The following is a 14962-nucleotide window of genomic DNA, read 5'->3' as shown; positions in this document are numbered from 1 at the left end:
AATTTCAAAATTTGAAGATGTGATAGAGTCTAAAACGAAATTCAGGTCCATTTTTAAAAATTTTTTAATGTTTATTTATTATTTTTGAGAGAGACAAAGATAGAATGCTAGTGGGTTAGAGGCAGAGAGAGAGGGAGACACAGAATCAGAAGCAGGCTCCAGGCTCTGACCTGTCAGCACACAGCCCGATGCGGGGCTTGAACTCATGAGCTGTGAGATCATGACCTGAGCCAAAGTCGGACTCTCAACCCACTGAGCCACCCAGTCACCCCCATTTTTTTTAACAAACAGTTTATTTTCCACCAACCTTCTTTTCATTTTGTATGCCTTTGTGGAAGAGCAGCTTAAGACCACTCAGTGGTTGTTCCTGCCCATTCAGTGGCTAGTGGCTAGAGGAGTGGGAGTTGTAGACCACTCATCAGTGGCAGACTGAGCACTCCTGTCTTCAGTAGGGAACTGCTGAATAGGCACAGAGGGCACCTGGACGCCTTCAGACCAGTCTGGGACTTAAGGTTGAGTGGCCGTGAACTCAGGAGCTGGAGCAGTACATTCATCCTGAAATTCCTCTTTGATCACAGCCTTTCCAGCAGTGGCCTGCTCTTCCTTTTCAATCTCTTCAGGATGTCTGTAGAAGTAGAGATCAGGCATGACCTCCCTTGGGTGTTCACGGGCAATAGTGCCACGCATGCGCTGAACTTCCCAGGCTAGCATCCACATCAGACAGACCCACTAAGTGAGCTCCCTTGCTGTTGCAAGTGATGACAATGTTCACAGAGTACAGACAAGAGTCTGTGTTACACAGAGCGATGGTAGGCAGGTTAACATAAGACACCTCTGTGAGAGGCTGGTGGTCAGCCTTGGGATCAGTAACCACCAGAAGTCTCAGCTTCCAGAAAGCTGCCTGGATATGGTTAGTATAGATTCCAGAAATGAAGCAGCCAGCAATCGGAGTGGCTCCAGTAGTAGCAGCAAACTTCAGCACAGCTTGCTGGCCAGTATTCCTGGATAATATGACACTGACATCAGGCAGGTTTTCATTGGGAACAGTGGCATGAGCTACCAACAGAAGCCTTTCCCAGGTTCTCTTCAGATTTATGATGCAGGCACCATCACTTTTCCTTTTGTAGATGTGCTGTTCCATTTGGAAGTCAAGGTTGTTGCCACCTAAGTGGGTTCCTGCTACAAGTAATTTAAGGACATCCTCCTCCTTCACTGTGAAAGTTTCCCTTTGAGTTACCAAGGGGATGAAGAACAATGCCGTATGGACACCTCCTTGGGTAGCACAGAAAGGTTAGGTCTATTCTCAACTTCTGCACATTGTTAATGGTATTTAATCATATTCGTTTTACTTTTTTTGAAGGGGAATATTAGTTTATTTCTCTAACGTGTAGCACACAATGTGAGAATAGATAACTAAGAACTCTGAGTGGAGAATGAATAGATGGATGTGTTTCCAGGTTTGCTTACAACAGATATGTTCTTGAGTCACAAAGAACCATCTTTCTTTCTTTACAATTTATTTCATATTACTTTCATATTTTAAAATCCCTGGGGTGCCTGGGTGGCTCAGTCGGTTAAGCATCTGACTTTGGCTCAGGTCATGATCTCATGGTTTGTGAGTTTGATTTTCACATGGGGCTCTCTGCTGTCGGTGCAGAGTCCACTTCAGATCCTCTCTCTCCCTCTCTCTCTGCCCTTCCCCCATCTCAAAATTAAATTAACATTAAAAAGTAAAATAAAATAAAATTCCTAACATGGCTGGCTCCCAATGGCATGTTATCATAAAGAAGATGAGTCACAATCTTTAAAAAATTTTCTAGATAAGAGAATTCTCAATTTCCATCCCTCTCCCAATTCCAGGTACTCCTATTTCATGAGCACTAACTATATCACAGATATTTTATAAAAGTCATTTCATTTAATCCTCAAAGCAACTGAATATACTGTACAAAAGCATTTTGTGTGTGTATGTGAGAAGAAGGAGGGAATCTGGCCAAATCATAAATCACATGACAGGCAAGTGGCATAGACCAAATTAAACTTCACATTTTATTATGAACTATGTAAAGCTATCTTCATTTTCCTCAACTGTCTTTCTTTTTCTTCCCTCTATTTTTAGGATTGTGAAATAACCTCCAACTTTGGGTTGGTAATCTCTGATAATTTGCTAAATTATCTGTCTTTTAAAATCAGTAGAAAGACAAAAAAGAGAAATTAAGACTTCAAAGAAATATGGATAGACCTAAATTGGATTATAGTAAGTTTGCACATCAATCTTAGCACATTGACAAAGGACATGGCTCCTTGTCATTATTCAGGTCTCTGGTTAAATGTCACCTTCCCTAGAGTTTTTTCTGGATTACTCTAATCTATTCTGGATTATTCTAGGACTTGGTATTTGTTCCTTTTGTTCACCACTGTCTCTCCAGTGCCTTGGACAATATTTGATAGAATTAAGTTGAATCAGTAATATCTGTTGACTTAATCATTAAATGAATGATTACGTACTTTCAGAAACAATCTATGTGTTTTAGGGAAGCTGCATAATGTTTGTAAGGTGGTTTTTCCATTTATTAAAAAAATAGCAACTACTTCACAGTGAGTTATAGGCATCACATAAAATTAAATGAAGTAATGTGAACTGCAATATTTATCCCTTACAAGACCCTCAAAAAGTGTTGCTATGGGGCGCCTGGGTGGCTCAGTTGGTTAAGTGTCCGAATTCAGCACGGGTCACGATCTCACAGTCCGTGGGTTCGAGCCCCATGTCAGGCTCTGTGCTGACAGCCCAGAGCCTGGAGCCCGCTTCGGGTTCTGTGTCTCCCTCTCTCTCTGCCCCTCCCCTGCTCATGCTCTGTCTCTCTCTGTCTCAAAAAGAAATAAAAACATTAAAAAAAATTTTAAAGTGTTGCTATGGTCACATAAAGTATTTATTTGATAAAACAATTCAGTGAAGTAGATGATTTATTTGTGAAATACACCCACATTTAGACACAAATGTAAAAAATGAAGAAATTAAGTCTAAAAGAAGGCAAGCTAGTTGTTGACAATTATATGGTCAAAAAAGTGATTGCATCTCAATTTTGACCCATATTTCTAACTTGAATCTCTCAACTTGCTGTTGAGGCACAGGGGTGACTAGAGACTCTATATACAAACTTTTTGTAAAAGGTAGTAGATAATACAAATGACTATGGGACTCTGCTAAACTCACCAGTTCATTTCACTTTAAACAGCCAATAGTCATTAAGCAGAATGGATTTAAAGCAATGACCTAGAAATCAAAGGCAGTGTATAACCTATTACAAATCTCTTGAGCCATCCAGCCTGCCAACAAGTTTTAAACACTCTTTTGGTTTTGAAGTTATGTCATAAAATAACATTTTGAAAATTGCAGAGTAAAATAATGTAGAGTATATATATATATATATATATATATATATATATATATGCTCTGAAACTTTAAATTTCACTATGTCACTGTAATTACCAAGGAGGCAGTGGTAACTTAGTAAAATCCAATTACATTTTTTTTTTTCAGCCAGGGGATCAGAGAGAAAGTTGTAGAGAGAAAAACGGCTTATGTTTTCCCTGAAACTAAAATTTTGCTCTTTCCATGTCCTATTCAGATCCTTCTCTTTCCCTATTTTTCAGAGCTATGTATATCATCACAGTTGATTACCAATTAACATGTAAGTAATTGTATGATGGTGATAATGATACTGTGGCTTTCCCTTTCTTTTCTCAGTCAGCCCTGCAGATAAATTATAAGCTATCGATTCCTGCTGAAGTGAATAGATGGCCTAGTTTTGCTGCAATATTCAAGTTTTTCCCCCACAGTCAATTCCCAGTGTCCTAGTGATTTATCTACCTTTGCTAAATTTCGTGTTCATGTTCTTTTTGGCAGTGGCATGGAATTTTAATTGGCTTTTGATAAAATGCATAAGAATACTTTCTAAACTAGAAATGGAGAAAAATTGCATTTTTTCTACCTCTACATGTCAAGATTTCTGCAAGCTAGTAGAAGCTAAAAGGCATTAATAGTTTGTGCATTTTTAACTAACGATGTATAGGGCTCAATGTGTGACAGTCTCTTGGTTGTATCCTGAGAAATACTAAGTTCTGTTAGGTTTCTCAGTGTAATACAATGTATTCGGGAACAATTGATTGTCTGTTTGTCATTATTTCTACCATTTTATTGCAAGATAATTTTAAACTGAGAGAACATTACAAAAATTATACAAAATAACAATTTTTGCAGGGTTATTAATTTTTAACGCTTTCCCACATTTGCTTTATCTTCTCTATATGAAATCATATAATAGTTTTATAAACCCATGATACTTCAGCATGCATTTCCTAAGACCAAAATTATTTAATCACATATCTATAATCCATAATACAGTAATCAAATACAAGAAATGTAACATCAATATAACTTTTATAAACTTTACATTGAATATTCCAGTTTCATCACTTGTCACAGTGATATGCTTTATTGTTTTTTATTTTCTAGTATAAGATTTGGTCTTCGGTCAGAAATTGTATTTAGCTGTCATGTCTATTTAGTTTCCTTCAACCTAGACCAGTTTCTTGTAGTTTCTTTCTTTCATATCATTAAAGAATATAACCAGTAATTTTATAGAATATTCCTCAACTTAGGATTTGCTGATGTCTCCACATGAATAGCTTCAAGTATGCGTTATAGACTAGGACACTACATAAGCAATGTATCTTTTTCAGAGTACCATATCCAGTAGCATATATTCCAGTAGGAATAGAATTCCTATTTATCTCATTTTAATAATGTTAATTTTGACAGCTTGGTGTCTTAATTATCTACTGTTGCCTAGCTGTGGGGCCACAAAATTAGCAGCTTAAAGAATACACAACTTTATTGTATGGCAGTTTCACTAGGTCAGAAAAGTGGTGTGGCTCAACTGGCTTCAGAATCATATGTTGCTATAATCAGTGTCAGTTGAGCTGTGGTATTTCAAGGCTCAACTGCAAAAGGATCTGCTTTAAATCACACATGGTTATAGGCAGAATTCAAACCCTTGCATGCCATAGGACTGTAGTCCTTAGTTTCTTGCTGGCTATTGGTCTGAAGCTTCCCTGAATTCCATGAGCCTCTCAACAGGACAGCTCAGAATATAGCAGCTTGCTTCATCAAAAGCATCAAGGGAGAGAGTCTACTTGCAACATGGGTTACAAACTTATGTAGTGTTGTCTTGTAAGTGGCATCTCATTATCTTTGCTGTATTATTGATTTAAGTAGCAGGTCCTGCCCATATTCAATGAAATGAGTTTATAATAGTCATGGCTACCAGGAAGAGAGTATAATTGGGAGCCATCTAAAAGTCTGCCCACCACACTGTAAGACCTGCTATGGTATTTTCTTATTCCTTCACCACTTAGCTACCATTTTTCATTTTGTCATTACTACATTTATAAGGGGGCTATTTGAGATTATGTAATATACCATTCCACAATACTCCCTCCACTCCATGGTTTTATTCCCCATCAATAGTTCTTACCAGAATGTAATTTACTACATTAATTTTAAAATAGTAACTTTCTAAGTCATAATCCATTCTAAAGTAATTAGAATTCTATTATCAGGAAAGGATTTATTCTATCACACATTTATCTGTTTGTCTATTTATCTGTAATCAATGTGTCATTTTTCTTTGACTGCCTTTAATATTTTCCCTTTATGTGATTTTCATTTATTTAATTATGATGTCTCTTTAAATGATTTTCTTTATTCTAAATTTTTTGTGGTCTCTTGAACTGCTTGAATTTTCCCATGTATAATTTTCTTCAAATTTGGAACACTCTGGCTATCATTTTTCTTCAATGTTTTTTCAGTCCCTCACCTCCAGCTTCAGTGGCTTTAATTAAATTTATGTTAGGCTATTTGAATACAAGGATATAAAATATAACAGTATATGCCTAAAACATGGGAAGGAGAGGAGCAATAAATGGGTTCAAACTTAAATGACCATCAACTTAATGTAGACTGCTATATGCAGAAGAGAGTATATACAAACCTAATGGTAACCATATATCAAAAACCAGTAATAAATATGCAAAGAATAAAGACACATATATCACTAAAGAAAATCAGCAAACCACAAAAGAGAGAAAGAGAAGAAAGGGTCAGAAAAAAAATCTTCAGAAACAACCCACAAAACAAATAATAAAATTACAATAAATACATATATATCAATAATTACTTTGAATGTAAATGGAACAAATGTTCCAATAAAAAGACATAGATTGATAGAAAAACAAGACCCTTCTACATGCTGGCTTAAGAGACTCACTTTAGACCCAAAGGCACCTGCAGATTCAAAGTGAGAGGATGGAGAAACACCTATCATGCAAATGAACATCAAAGGTAAGCCGGAGTAGCAATACTTCTATCAGACAAAGTAGACTTTAAAATAAAAACTGTAAGAAAATAATAAAAAATAATAAATAAAGAAGTAAAGACTGTAACAGGAGACAAAGAATCATACAATATAATCATAAAGGGAACAATCCAATAAGAAGATATAGCAATTGTAAATATATATATGCACTCAACATGAAAGCGCCAAAATGCATAAAACAATAACAAACATACAAGATCCAATTAATAATAATACAATAATAATAGGGTACTTCTATACCCTACTTACATCAATGGACAGAAACAGAAAATCAACAGGGAAACAAAACCTTTGAATGACACACTGGGACAGACTTAACAGATTTGTTCAGAATGTTCCATCTTAAAACACCAGAATATACATTCTTTTCAAGTGCACACAGAACATTCTCCAGAGTGGATCACATATTAGTCCATAAAAAAAGCCTCAAATTCAAGATCATAATCATTCTATGCATATTTTCTGACCACAGCACTATGAAATTACAAGTCAACTAGAAGAAAAAAAAACTGGAAAGACCACAAATACATGGAGTTTAAATAACATGCTACTAAATAATGAATGGGTCAACCAGAAAATAAAAGAAGAAAATAAAAAGTACATGGAAACAAATGAAAATGAAAACAAAACGGTCCAAAACCGCTGGGATGCAGCAAAAGTGGTACTAAGAGGGAAGTTTTCAGTAATACCTTAAGAAGCAGGAAAAAAACCAAGAAACAATGTAACCTTATATCTGAAGTAGTTAGAAAAAGAACAACAAACAAAACCTAAAACCAGCAGAAGGAAGGAAATTATAATAAAGATTAGATCAGAAATAAGTTATACAGAAACTAAACAACAACAACAACAACAACAACAACAACAACAAACAACAGAACAGATTAGAAGCTGGTTCTTTGAAAAAAAAATTAATAAAATTGATACACCTCTAGCCAGGCTTATAAAAAAATAGAGGACTCAAATAAATAAAACCACAAGTGAGAGAGGAGAAATAACAACCACACCACAGAAATACAATTATAAGAGAATATTATGAAAAACTATATGCCAACAACTCGAACACCCTAGAAGAAATGGATAAAATACTACAAACATATAAACTACCAAAAGTGAAACAAAAAGAAACAAAAAAGTTAAACAGACAAATAACCAGCAAATAAACTGAATTAGTAATCAAAAAACTCCCAACAAACAAAAGTCCAGGACTAGATGGCTTCACAGGTGAACTCTACCAAACATTTAGAGGGGTTAATACTTACTCTTCTCAAACTATTCCAAATAATATAAAAGGAGGGAAAACTTCCAACTCATTCTATGAGGCCAACATTACCCTGTACCAAAACCAGATAGAGCCTCTACTAAAAAAGGAACTATAGGCCAATATCCCTGAACATGGACTCAAAAATTCCCAATTAAATATTAGCAAACCGAACCCAACAATACATTAAAAAATTTACTACAATCAAGTGTGATTTGTTTTTGAGATGCTAACTATCAAACAGTGATGAAAGAAACTGAAGAAAGCACAAATAAATGGAAAGACATTCCATGCTCATGGTTTGGAAAAACAAATATTGTTAAAATATTTTTACTATCCAAAGCAATCTACACAGTTCATACAATCCTTATCCAAATACCAACAATATTTTTCACAAAACTAGAACAAACATTACTAAAATTTGTAAGCAACCACCAAAGACACTGAATAGCCAAAGTAATCTTGAAAAAGAAAAACAAAGCTGAAGGCATCACATTTCTGGACTTCAAGTTAAATTATAAAGCTGTAGTCATCAAAACAGTATTGTACTGGCACAGAAATGGACACATAGATCAATAGAACAGAATAGAGAGCCCAGAAATAAAGCCACATTTATGTGGTTAACTAATCAACAAAGCAGGAAAGAATATCTACTTGGTGCCTGGGCGGTTCAGTTGGTTAAGCATCCAACTCTTGATTTCAGCTCAGGTCATGATCTCTTGGTTAGTGAGATTGAGCCCTGTGTTGGGCTCTGTACTGACAGTGGTGAGTCTGCTTTGGATTCTCTCTCTCTCCGCCCTTACCCAGCTTGTGTGTGCTCTCTCTCTCAAAATAAATAAATAAACACTTTTTTAAAATATATAGTTTCTTCAACAAATGGTGTTGGGAAAACTAGGCAGCAACATGCAAAAAAAAAAAAAATGAAACTGGGCAACTTTCTTACATCATACACAAATATAAATTCAAAATGGATTTAAAACCTAAATGTGGGACCATACAAACTCGAGAAGAGAACACAGATAGTAACTTCTGTGACATCAGCCGTGACAACTTTTTTCTAGATATGTCTCACAGGTGAGGGAAACAAAAGCAAAATTAAACTATTGAGAGTACACCAAAGTAAAATCTTCCGTACAGTGAAGGAAACCATCAACAAAACTAAAAGGCAATCTATGGAATGGGAGAAGATATTTGCAAATGACATATCTGATAAAGGGCTAGTATACAAAATATATAAAACATGTCTAAAACTCAACATCCCAAAATGAATAATACAATTAAAAATGGGCATATTGACATGAGTAAACATTTTTCCAAAGAAGACATACAGATAGCCAATAGACACATAAAAAGATGCTGAACATCATTCATCATCAGGGAAATACAAATCAAAACTACAACGAGCTGTCACTTTGCCTGTTAGAATGGCCAAAATCAACAACGCAAGAAACTAAAAGCGTTGGCGAGGATGTGGAGAAAAAGGAACACTTGTGAACTATTGGTAGAAATGCAAATTGGTACAGCCACTGTGGAAAACAGTATGTAGTTTTCTCAAAAGATAAAAATAGAACTACCTTGTGACCCAGCAATCACACTACTGGGTGTTTACCCAAAATATACAAAAACACTAATTCAAAGGGATACATACACTCCTGTTTATAATAGCACTATTTACAATAGCCAAACTATGGAAACAGCCCAAATACCCATCAACTGATGAATGGATAAAGAAGAAGTGGTATATGTATACAATGGAATATTACTCAGCCATAGAAAAGAATGAAATCTTGCTATTTGCAATGACATGGATGGAGAGAGAGAATATAATGCTAAGTGAAATAAGGCAGAGAAAGACAAATACCATATTATTTCATTCAAACATGGAATTTAAGAAACAAAACAAATGATCATAGGAGGAAGAAAGAGAGGCAAACCGAGAAACAGATTCTTAACTATAAAAAACAAACTAATGGGTACCAGAGGGGAGGTGAGCAGGGGGATGGGTTAAATTGGTGATGAAGATTAAGGAGGGCATTTGGGATGAGCACAGTGTGATGTGTGGAAGTTTTAAATCACTGTATTGTACACTGAAACTATCACACTGTATGTTAACTAATTGGAATTAAAATGAAAACAAAAAAAAATGTTAGGCTGTTTGATATTGATCTACAGCTTATTGAATCTTTGTCTATTATTTTTAATTCTTTTTTTGTCTTATTGCATTTTGTATATTTTTGAAGTATACTGATATTTTCTTCTGCTGTTTCAAATATACTGCTTATCCTATCCAGTATGTTTGTGTTTTCTTTTTCATTTTTGATCTCCAGGATTCCATTTGAGGTTTTGATATATTTTTTCTTGTTATATTTAATGTGTTACTGTTTTTCTCAAACAAGGAAAATAGATTTAGAGTAGATCTGAAGACTCTACTCCATTACTCATGCACTATGAAGTTTTTTCATTCTGACAGGTGGAAACACAAACTAATCTCTGTGAATAATATGAGTATATTAATATATTGCCCTCAAGTGATTCTTTCATTTTTCTCACATAATTTCCTCTCCCACATGTGCAGATTAGTTTTCAGTCAAAAAGTTGAGGCGAATCTTTTTAGATCTCTCAAATTCTCCATGAAAATCTCTCTCATAAGAGAGACTCCTTCTCAAATTCTAGCTACCATGGCTTTTCCAACAATAATCTTTATCATGTATATCAGTAAGATTCTTGGTTCTCTTTGGATTACCACTCCGTGCCCTGAACCTGAAAACTCTTTAAGTAGTATGCTAGGACATTCACGATACTCAGATAATTTTTCTTCTCTTGGTTATCACAGTGCTATTATCTAAGACCAGAAGAAAGTGAGTACATATCTTCTGACACAATCATACCCATATGTATAAATCCTGGTATAATCTCTGTGTATATGTGTGTGTTATACTCACCTAATGTTTTAATTTATTCAATAATAATGATCAATATTTTTTGAGCCAAGCACTTTTCTGACACTTCATACATAGAAACACTTTTGGTCCTTCTAATATCCCCATGAAATAAACACTATTTTTCTCTCTTTCTCTTCCTTCCTTCTTTTTTTCTTTCTATTGAGACACAATTGACATATAACATTATTTTATTATTTTTTTTGAATTTTTTAATTTTTATTTTTGAGAGATAGAGAGAGATAGAGCATGAGTGGGGGAGGGGAAGACAGAGAGGGAGACACAGAATCCAAAGCAGGCTCCAGGCTCCGAGCTGTAAGCACAGAGCCCTATTTGGGGCTCGAACTCACGTACTGTGAGATCATGACTTGAGCCAAAGTCGGACACTTAACCGACTGAGCCACCCATATAGCATTATTATAGCACCCATTATAGCGCCCTGACATATAGCATTATTTTAGTATCATCTCATGGTAACATCTCTTAATGTGATTTATCTGCAATATTTTTATTTTTGGAATATTACATCAACAATCACGATACCAATCTGTTGTTCTTGTACTATTTGTCAGGTATTCATCAATTTAATACTTGATTCATTAAATGAATTAGGAGATTTTTGTTCAGTTTTTTAATGCTCTGAAGTTATGTAGAATTAATGCCCTCTATTTTCCAAAGATTTGTTGAATTTCCTTGTACAGCTGTTAACCAGTGCATTTTAAATGGGATGTTCTCTTGATAACTTCCTGTATATCCATATATGTAAATTGGTCTCTTTAATCCTTTAATCTTCACTGGGATTCATTTTGGTAAACTGTATTTGGCTAAGAAATGATCTGGTTCATTTGCTTTTCATATTTACGTGTATAGAGATATACCAAGTAATAACTTCAGATTTTTTAAAAATTTCTTATGTGTGGATATTTATTTCCCATTTGTCATTTCTTGTTTTCTACGCTGGTGCTGCCTCACTTTTTAATTAATCAAATTTGTCAACTGATTTTTCAACTCTGTTCAAAAACCAAGATTTCATTTATTAATATGATCTGCTATTTTTTCTGTTGTCTACCTTTTCTGTTATCTACTATGTATTATTTTTTCATTGTGCTTTTTCTGGATCACACTGTTGAGCTTTTTCTTGTATTTTTAGTCAGGGACTAATGATCACTGCTTAAAATAACATGTCATGGATTTGATATGTTTTGTTTTCATCATCATTTTTTTAAAGTTTATTTTTATTTATTTTGAGAGACAGAGGAAGAGAGAGAGAGCAAGTGGGGGAGGGACAGAGAGAGAGGAGAGACAGAATCCCAAGTAGGCTTGGTGCTGTCATTGCAGAGCCTGACATGGGGCTCAAACTCACTAACTGTGAGATCATGACCTGAGCCAAAATCAAGAGTCAGCGCTTAACCAACTGAGCCACCCAGGTGCCACTCATCATCATTATTTTTCAGAAATTCTTCATTTATTGTTTTATCTCCACTCAGTGCTGTTTAATAAAAGGTTATATATTTTATAATTAACTTAGATATTGATAACTTACATAACTTAGATAAAAATAATTTTATTTTTAAATTTAAATTTAAGTTTTAGTTTATCCCATTATGATCAGAGTATGTTGTTTGCAATTGTTATATTTTATGGAATTTGTTCTTTTTTTTTTTTTTTGGCAACCTAATATATGATCAGTATTTTATAACTGTGACAGGTCCTTGAGAAGAACACATATATTTGCTATTATCACGATATACTATGTAATATATAGCCATAAGATCTTCCTTAGATCTTATTCTTACTAACTTTTTATTTTTATTTTTTATATTTATTCATTTAATGTTTATTTACTATTTTGAGAAAGAAAGACATACAGAGAGAGAGAGAGACAGAGAGAGAGACAGAGAGAGAGAGAGAGGCAGAGAGAGAATCCTGAGCAGGCTTTTTGCTGTCAGTGCAGAGCCTGATGTGGGGCTCAATCCCATGAACTGTGATCATGACCTGAGCCAAAATCAAGAGCTGGACACTCAACCAACGGAGCACCCAGGCACCTCGTTACTGACTTTTTAATCTCTTGACATATCTTGCACTAAAAATGTTACATCACAGTATTCAATCATCAGAGTATTTCTTTTTCTTCTTTCACCCTCTGTAGTTTCTGCTTCAATATGTGGTTGCTGGGCACAGCAAAATTTAAAATGTTATATCTATATTGTGAATTTTGGCTCAACAGTTTTACTAAATTATGTGTCATAGTGGATTTTTCTGTGTCAATTTTCCCAAGTTCATGTGAGTTTTTTTTTGAAAAAAGAACATTTTTCTTGTATGATAATTTTAAACATTTCTGGTTTTTTATTTTCTTTTTCTTCTTCATATTTTCAAATTATATATATAGTGTGTTTAATAGGTTACTTGTTTGTTTGTTTTTTGGTTGGTTGGTTAGTTTTTTGCCTGTCTTCCATTTCAGTCACTTCTAATCTGATCCTTTTTAGAATGTAATTTTTATTCTCTTGACTATTTTTCCTATCATTATTCAAAGGCCCTTACTAGATTATTTCAATCTATATTCTCTTGGGTATTTTGTAATTATTTTTCATTTTAATAGCGAGATTGACTGTATTAAAATCAATTTTTTTAAGTTAAATCAACTCTCATTATATTTCATGCCACAATTTTTAAAATCAAATTCATTCTAAATTCATTCTTAATTTTTGAATTTCATATTCCACTCTAGTTTAATATTTACTCATGCTTGACTGAGGATTTTCAGTGTTTTAGCACAGTTGCCTTTCATTTTGAAGTTCTTTTGTTGTGAGAAATTTTAATCAGCTGATTTAAATTCTCTGTATGTTTAATATAGTAGCTTCATAGACAGTTGGTCTGACTTTCTCCTATTTCTGGATATCCCATCATGTCTTCTATCCCATTATTGACATTTCTCTAAGAAGGACTGTTTGTCTCTATATATCCGCTTTCTTCCTAGGAAAAAAAATGCTTATTTGAGGTTGTCACTTCTGGTCCATTTCTCCTTGAACCCCTTTTATGGTAGGTTTTATGGTAGGTTTTAACTTGTGACCCGTTAAGTCCTAGATGTGTGATGAGTATTTCAAATTTAGTGTTAGCCTTTCTCTTCCTGTAGGTGATTTTATCTGTGCTTTGTATAAGACCTCCCACTCCCTTCTCTTTTTCAGAGTCTTTTACTTCTCCTCTCCCTCATTCCTTTCGTGTACAGTATGCACTAGTGAAATTTGGTGTATGTTTCTCTATAAATAGTTTCACCTGTGAAAATCTCTGCCTCCTAGTATTGCTAAGTTGTGAAGCATGTGCTTTTATTTCATATTTCTTTGTTGTATTTTGTTTGTTCATATTATGCTTATCTGGGACGACGTGTTGAGAAATTTAGATGTAGGCAGCTGCTATTATCCTAGAGCAACCCTATTTATTCTTCAAGTAATTCAGCAGTGCTAAATGGTGGGATAATAGTGCAATCATAAAATAACATAACCTAACATGATTGATGATATACTTTGTTCAAAATAATGTTATAAGACTTTCCATGTTTTTTTGCGCTTAATTCCTGTGATACTCTAAGATAAACATCATTTATCTTTTCATTTTAAAGATAAGAAAACTAAGGTTTCATTGGTAATTGGCAGAGCTAATATTTCAACTAAGCTCTATTTTCCTACAACAGCTATGCTCTTTTCACAACATATCCAACGTATAGATTTTGCTCTCAGTTCTGCTATGTATATATCTTAAGCAAACTTCTTAAATTATCTCAATCTCTTGGCTTTCTGAAAGTAATAGTTAAATCATAAATAATAAATTATACCTCATTGGGTTGTTGAGAAGATTAAATTTATATAAATCACCTAGTTTGTTGCCTGGTAAACCATAAGCACTTAAAGAATAGCAGCTTCCTATTAACTCAGCCATTGCATGTAACTTAGAATGCAGTGACTTGTGCCATACACTGAGCACTGAGATGAAGTGCCCACTGAGTATGGTGGTTCAGCTAAAGGCTTTGGAAAAAGCTTAGAGTCAAAGACAAAGAAAGGCAGATTGTTAAAACAAATAACTTAACTGAAAACCAAACAAGAATAAGGATCACAAGCAGAAGACAGAAACTGGGGCTAGTTGCTTCTGCCTTTATGGGACATGTGAGCACATGACAAAGGCTAGGAGGTCAATTTTCATGAGACATACCTGGTTCCAATATTGAAGAATGGCTAAAAATTATTCTTCCTTTATTGTATTTTTTGACTGAACCTGATGGAATTGTTTCAGTTAAGGGACCTCATACATTTCTGAAATTCCATTTAATACATTCA

The 14962-nt window shown here is 34.4% G+C and overlaps 1 pseudogene; it reads right to left on the bottom strand.

Annotated features, from left to right (window-relative positions):
- Positions 1 to 344: 344 nt before the first annotated feature.
- The window catches only part of LOC125921348 (40S ribosomal protein SA-like), a 63127-nt pseudogene continuing 48509 nt past the window's right edge, over positions 345 to 14962 (bottom strand).

The sequence above is a fragment of the Panthera uncia genome, chromosome D4 (genome assembly GCF_023721935.1).
Source record: "Panthera uncia isolate 11264 chromosome D4, Puncia_PCG_1.0, whole genome shotgun sequence".
Classification (NCBI taxonomy): Eukaryota; Metazoa; Chordata; class Mammalia; order Carnivora; family Felidae; genus Panthera; species Panthera uncia.
This window is presented reverse-complemented; position numbering and strand designations above follow the sequence as displayed.